Source organism: Aotus nancymaae, unplaced genomic scaffold (assembly GCF_030222135.1).
Source record: "Aotus nancymaae isolate 86718 unplaced genomic scaffold, 86718_ANA_hifiasm-v0.15.2.pri h1tg000057l, whole genome shotgun sequence".
Taxonomy (NCBI): Eukaryota; Metazoa; Chordata; class Mammalia; order Primates; family Aotidae; genus Aotus; species Aotus nancymaae.
Genome location: NW_026988471.1, coordinates 54,278,451 through 54,285,789, shown reverse-complemented (window position 1 = coordinate 54,285,789; position 7,339 = coordinate 54,278,451). Strand labels below are relative to the sequence as shown.

General features: G+C 41.7%; 1 non-coding gene and 1 pseudogene across 1 annotated transcript; both read left to right on the top strand.

The window, feature by feature from the left end:
- Window positions 1–998: 998 nt before the first annotated feature.
- Window positions 999–1,097, top strand: LOC135269797 (U6 spliceosomal RNA; annotated as a pseudogene).
- Window positions 1,098–7,023: 5,926 nt separating this feature from the next.
- On the top strand, window positions 7,024–7,127 carry LOC135269772 (U6 spliceosomal RNA). The gene has a single exon (XR_010338032.1). It is a non-coding gene; the product is annotated as a U6 spliceosomal RNA (small nuclear RNA).
- Window positions 7,128–7,339: the final 212 nt, after the last annotated feature.

Here is a 7,339-nt window from a genome sequence, read left to right as displayed (position 1 = left end):
CATTTTTACTAGCAAACTCCAGACAAAATTTCAGACACCTTTAGCTAATAATGTTGGAACCTAATTTTATACCTGACAGTGTTTTTTTTCCTCCTAGGTGTGGGAGTAAGATTGATTTTAAAAATAGTTGCCATTACTCAGAAATAGATAAAATGTAATATGTTTTACTATTAGTCAAGGAGCTGAAATCCTACTCGAAGTAATTTAAGCAAAGAGCAACATTTAGTGGTTCATGTTCCTGGGGAGAATAGGGAAGGCCCTGACCGTAGCTACTCTGAATCCAGGGACTCAAGGATATTGAAAGTTCTTCTCATTCTCTCTGTTTTTCTCTGTTCTTCGCTTTGTGTGTATATCCTCACAGGTCTATTTCCCTGGGTTTTGGACTCATTCCCTTCCGTTTCTGCTAGGTCGTTTCATGAGGAATGCAAGCCCCTCTGGCTTCACTTCTTCTAGCTCTGTGAGTCCAGAGCCAAAGGGCCCCTCAAGTATCTGCTAGGTAAGGACTTGGATTTTCTCAACTTGTGTCACCTTCCCTAATAATAATCTATGGATAATTCCTCTGGTCAGGAAGTTGAGGTTTGGTCTAAATCTGGGTTGCTGGCTTTATGTTTGGTGGGTTGGGAAGGACTGTTGTGAGAAGAAGGGATAAGGTGCTTGCTTTGGAAGCATATATACTAAAATTGGAACAGGCTGGGTGTGGTGGCTCATGCCTGTAATCCCAGCACTTTGGGAGGCTGAAGCAGGTGAATCACCTGAGGGTCAGGAGTTCAAGATCAGCCTGGCCAACATGGTGAAAACTAAATTTTTCTACTAAATCTATTTTTAGTAGAAATGCTGTCTCTGCTAGAAATACAAAACTTAGCTGGGCATGGTGGCACATGCCTGTGATCCCAGCTACTCGGAAGACTGAGACTGAGAATTGCTTGAACCCAGGAGGCAGAGGTTGCAGTGAGCCAAGATTGCACCACTGCACTCCAGCCTGGGTGACAAAGTGAGACCTTGTCTCAAAAAAAAATAATAAAATACGAACAATGTAGAGATTAGCAAGGCCCTTGCACAAGGATGCTATGAAAATTTACAAAGCATTCCATATATTTTATCTGAAGTGTTCTTATCATGTACACACACAAAAACATAACTATGTCAGATGATGGTTCATTACTTAATTGTGGTGATTATTTCACAATGCACACATGTATCAAAACATCCAGTTGTAAACCTTAAATATATACAATTCTAATTTGTCAGTTATACCTCAATAAAGCAGCAGCAGAAGAAGGGGTGTTACCAAACTGCCTAAAACTATAGTTGCTGCAGCCCCCTCTGCCCTTCCTTTTCTCTCTTTCCTGCCTTTCTATACTTGGGATCTTTAGCTTATATGTGTTAAATTGGATATTATGAAAAACAAGGAATATCGAAGCTTTCTATGCATTAAGATTTGGTAGTAAGGCCGGGCGCGGTGACTCAAGCCTGTAATCCCAGCACTTTGGGAGGCCGAGGCGGGTGGATCACGAGGTCGAGAGATCGAGACCATCCTGGTCAACATTGTGAAACCCCGTCTCTACTAATACAAAAAAATTAGCTGGGCATGGTGGTGCGTGCCTGTAATCCCAGCTACTCAGGAGGCTGAGGCAGGAGAATTGCCTGAACCCAGGAGGCGGAGGTTGCGGTGAGCCGAGATCGCGCCATTGCACTCCAGCCTGGGTAACAAGAGCGAGACTCCGTCTCAAAAAAAAAAAAAAAAAAAAAAAAAAAGATTTGGTAGTATATAAACGTTGATCCACTTTTTCTTTTTTTTTTTTTTTTTTGAGACGGAGTTTCGCTCGTTTCCCAGGCCGGAGTGCAATGGCGCAGTCTCGGCTCACCGCAACCTCTGCCTCCTGGGTTCAGGCAATTCTCCTGCCTCAGTCTCCTGAGTAGCTGGGATTACAGGCACGCGCCACCATGCCCAGCTAATTTTTTGTGTTAGTAGAGACGGGGTTTCACCATGTTGACCAGGATGGTCTCGATCTCTTGACCTCGTGATCCACCCGCCTCGGCCTCCCAAAGTGCTGGGATTACAGGCTTGAGCTACCGCGCCCGGCCTAACTTTGATCCACTTTATATTTTTCGGTAGATGGAACCGTGTAGAATAGCTGGCATAAGAATTTTCTGGATTTTTTCCCTCAAGTGATACTACTAAAATGGAAACCTGAAGATTTTTATAAGCAAATCCAGGCTAACACTGATTCAAAAAAAGCCACCAATATGCTGTAGCAGTGAATATTGCAACCAAACTAAATTTCCTTAATTATAATCGGGTGAATTTGGGACTAGGAAAAACAGCTTCTTTACACATTTAATCATCACCTATAGGTAAGAAGTTCAGAGATTTTCCAGGTGAATGTTGCCCCTGATAAATATATCTCTGTCTGCGGACAATAAAATGACTCAACAAATGCCATATGTAGTGTTTAGCTTTCGAGGAGACCTATGGCCTAGTTGGAACACATCCTGTATGCTGTGCCTACTGGAGGGTAGCATGAACAGATTGCTGGGAATAGCTCACTCCACATAGTGTCTGTCAGACGTAAAGTGCCAGGTCAAGTAGTGACCACACGCTATGTGGACACTGTGATTTTCCCACTTCCCTCAGTTACTAAAAAGCTTTGAAGAGGCCGGACGCAGTGGCTTATGCCTGTAATCCCAGCAGTTTGGGAGGCCGAGGCGGGTGGATCACTTGAGGTCAGGAGTTTGAGACTAGCCTGGCCAACATGGTAAAACCTTGTCTCTTAAAAATACAAAATTAGCTAGGCGTGGTGTCAGGTGCCTCTAATCCCAGCTACTTGGGAGGCTGAGGCAGAAGAATCGCTTTGAACCCAGGGAGTGGAGGTTGCAGAGAGCTGAGATCGCACCACTTCACTACAGCCTGGGCAACAAAGGGAAACTCTAAAATTAATTAATTAAAAATAAATTTTAAAAAAAGCTTCAAAGAGGAACAAAGAGAACAAGTTTCAAGAACAGTATCAGACAACAGTAAATTATGGTATGATACTTGACCATTATATTATGATGACTAATTTACGCCGGTATTGATTTAAAAATGGACAGATGGTATCACTTGCAATTTTAAGTGTTTATAATAGAAACTGTTATAATAATTGATACACAGGATTTTCTGGCATGAAATTCCATCATTGAATATATTCTGAAGAGGAGATCCATTATAGCGAAAAAATTACTATTCTTATATGAAAGAGTAGCCGGGTGTAAGTAGACAAGACAAATAAAGGTGGAACAGTGTGCTATAGAGTCAAAATTCTACTATGGCCTAGCTGATTGCTAAGAATTGCACTTAGAGTACTGAAAGTATATACTGTTGAGTGTGTGTGAATGAAATACCAGGGCCTTGTGACTCTAAGTATGATGTGGAACCAGCAGAATCAGTATCACCTGGGAGCTTGTTAAAAATGCAAGTTATTTGGCCCCACCTCAGACCTACTGAATCAGAAATTCTGGGAGCTGGGCCAGAAATCTGTGTCCTACAAGCCCTCCAGGTGCTCCCAGTTTATGCTACAGTTTGAGAGGCACCATTCTAATTAGTTACAAGCACTCTCCTGATGGCTTGTAGAACTGCCCGAGCAAGGGACTTGAGCGTGTAGAAGTACATGACGTACAAGTTTCTCTTGCAGCAATAAACCAACTTAGTAGACCACTACTGTTGCAATGACTTCACCCAAATGTCAAACCTAGATGTTAGCTGGGTTGAAACAGCCTCATTTTCCTTATCACTTTTTTTTTTTTTTTTTTTTGAGACAGGGTCTCACTGTCACCCAGGCTGGAGTGCAGTGGCGTGATCTCAGCTCATTGCAGCCTCAATTTGCAAGGCTCAAGCAGCTTCCTGCCTCAGTCCCTCAAGTAGATGGGACTGCAGGAGTGCATCACCGTGCCTGGCTAATTTTTTGTATTTTTTGTGGAGACAGAGTTTGGCCATGTTGCCCAGACTGGTCAAACTCCAAGCCTCAAGCAATCCTTCCGCCTCAGCCTCTCAAAGTGCTGGGATTACAGGTGTGAGCCACCATGCCCAGCTCTTTATTATTTATATATTAATTAAAGACTAAGTTGTAGGAGAGTAGTTTTTGAACCAGTTATCTATTAGCATCAACAAATATTATTAAATGTATGTTGTTATCAATATTTTGTTCTAGGAGCAACAAAATATAGACAAAGTGACCTAAAAGATGATTGTTGTTTAGCACATGGTTAAGGAGAAAATACAAACTTGAAAAATTAAATGGCAATATCAGAAAATAACACAAGAGCTATTCCTAGGCATTATGTGACTAATTATAAAATAAGGAGAAAATTCACTGAAAAGGAAGAGATTCCTGGATTGAATAGGTCTGTAAAGACATCACTCAAGGTTTCTTCACTGAGCATATGCTTAGGAATTACCTGCTCCAGGAAGGTCCCTTGGGGTGTGCTGAAGAGAGTGTGGAACGTCAACTAGGCTTCTGGAAAAGGCAATTAAAATGGCAGGAACGTTAACAAGCAAAGGTATCATATGAGAAATTTACACAGTAATTCTGGTTGCTCTGTCCTTGCATATCTCCAAGGAAACCTGGACCTATGATTGACCGTTGGCCAACTCTGGATATGTGGCCCTTGGGAGGTTCTTTATGTTAACATTGATGATTTTGTTGTATGCACCTAGAGCAATGAACCATGTCCTACTAGCTTGTCAGGATTGCTTTGCACAAACATCAAGATTGAGGATGTATGCCAGGTTTCATTATCAGGGTCCTGACTTTCAGTTGCCATGGATGGTCATGTAGCAGAATGGACCTATGTGACCAGACTTCCATAAAAGCCTTGGGCTCTGAGACTTGCATTGGGTAGAGAGATTCTGCTGGAAGGAAAGCATGTCTTTTGTGGCTCTGGTTGGAAAAAACTTGAAAGCCTGTATCTGATCTCCTGGATTTTACCCAATGCCTATCTTCTTTCTGCAACTTCTACTGTGTACTTTGCTGTAATAAGCCTTACCCATGAATATAACCTGATATTGAGCCTTTTGAGTCTTTCTAAAAAAATCACCAAACTAGGGGTGGTTATGAAACCCCTGAAATACGGCCTCTGACAAGATGCAAAATACACATGAATTTTTGAGTAGAAACAATAAATATTAAAATCTGATGGGAAAAGTCAATTCTTGATCGCTGAATCTTGGTAAAGAATATGTAGATGTCCATTGTAGTATTCTTTTTTTTTTTTTTGAGACAGGGTTTTGTTGCAGTCACCCAGGCTGGAGTGCAGTGACACAATGATGGCTCACTACAGCCTCAACCTTCTGGGCTCAAGCAGTCCTCCAACTTCAGCCTCCCAAGTACCTAGGACTATAGGTATACGCTCCATACCCAGCTAATTTTTATATTTTTTTGTACAGACAGTCTCCTTATGTTGTCCAGGCTGGTCTCAAACACCTGAGCTCACATGATCTTCCTGCCTCAGCCTCCCAAAGTGCTGGGATTACAGGTGTGAACCACTGAAACTTGCCTCATTGTCCTATTCTTCAAAGTTTCCTATAAGTTTAAAATTTTTCAAAATATAAATTTATGGAAAAATGAGTAGTATGAGGCAAAGAATATTCAAGAAATGTTAGCAGTTGCAAAGTCAATTGTCATATGTGTGCATGGACATATATGTGTATAGAATTATAGAATAATAGCTTTACATTTAACCATTAAGTCTGTCCATCTTTTCCTGTGTTTGCTTGGATGTGTGTTTTTCATTCTTTTTTTGACCATGTACTCCTGCCTCAGGCAGATGAGGGGCCCTGAGACCCTGGGCTGGAAGTGGGCCTGAAGCTGTGGTGAATGGAGCCAAGAGAATAATTACCAGGTCAGTTTCCTATGGAGTTTCTGGGTCAGTAGTGCGAAGACCAATAGTCCAGGGTCAGGATGCCAAATTCAGACAAGGCAATAAAGAGAGAAAGCCCTAATTCAACGTTGATCGTTCTGACAGAGAAGGCAATGCAAAGAGAGTTCAAACAGTCAGACAAACCAGGAATGATTCCTGAGAAAAAAATGCACACAATGGCAATTTCCTTTTTTAACTAGATCCTGCCACAGCTAAAGCGGCATATCCTAAAGTGAGTGATGCAGCTGGGGAGTGGGCCATTGTATTCTCACAGAGTTCTCTCTCAGCCTGAGATTGACTAATACTGACTTATATTTTCTTCTTTTTTATTATTTGAGATTTTTACATTTAATTTTTTTTTTTTTTTTTTTTTTTTGAGACGGAGTTTCGCTCTTGTTACCCAGGCTGGAGTGCAATGGCGTGATCTCGGCTCACCGCAACCTCCGCCTCCTGGGTTCAGGCAATTCTTCTGCCTCAGCCTCCTGAGTAGCTGGGATTACAGGCACGCGCCACCATGCCCAGCTAATTTTTTGTATTTTTAGTAGAGACCGGGTTTCAGCATGCTGACCAGGATGGTCTCGATCTCTTGACCTCGTGATCCACCCGCCTCTGCCTCCCAAAGTGCTGGGATTACAGGCGTGAGCCACCGCGCCCGGCCATTTAATTCTTTTAATGCATTTTCTGCTTGTGTATTACATTTAATTCTTTAATATCTCTAGTTAGTTAGAAAACTGCATTTATATATGGGTAAGATTGGTTTATACTGTGCTAGCTTCCTTGGTTTTATTAATAAGATATGTATAGTGGTCAAGAACATGAATTCTAGACTGGCTGCAGTGGCTCATGCCTGTAATCCCAGCACTTTGGGAGGCCAAGGCAGGCAGATCACCTAGGTCAGGAGTTCAAGACCAGCCTGGCCAACATGACGAAACCCCATCTCTGCTAAAAATACAAAAATTAGCTGGGCATGGTGGTGTGTGCCTGTAATCCCAGCTACTTGGGAGACTGAAGCAGGGGAATCACTTGAACCCAGGAGGCAGAGGTTGCAGTGAGCCAAGATTGCACCACTGCACTCCAGCCTGGGCGACAAAGTGAGACCTTGTCTCCAAAAAATAAAAATAAAAATAATAATAACAATAAATTAATTAAATAAAATAGGAACAATGCAGAGAAGATTAGCAAGGCCCTTGCACAAGGATGTCGTGAAAATTTGCAAAGTATTTCATATATTTCATCGGAAGTGTTTTCATCACGTATAGACACAAAGACATAACTATGTCAGGTGATGGTTCATTGGCTTAATTGTGGTGATTATTTCACAATGCACACATGTATCAAAACATCCAGTTGTAAACCTTAAATATATACAATTCTAATTTGTCAGTTATACCTCAATAAAGCAACAGCAGAAGAAGGGGTGTTACCAAACTGCCTAAAACTATAG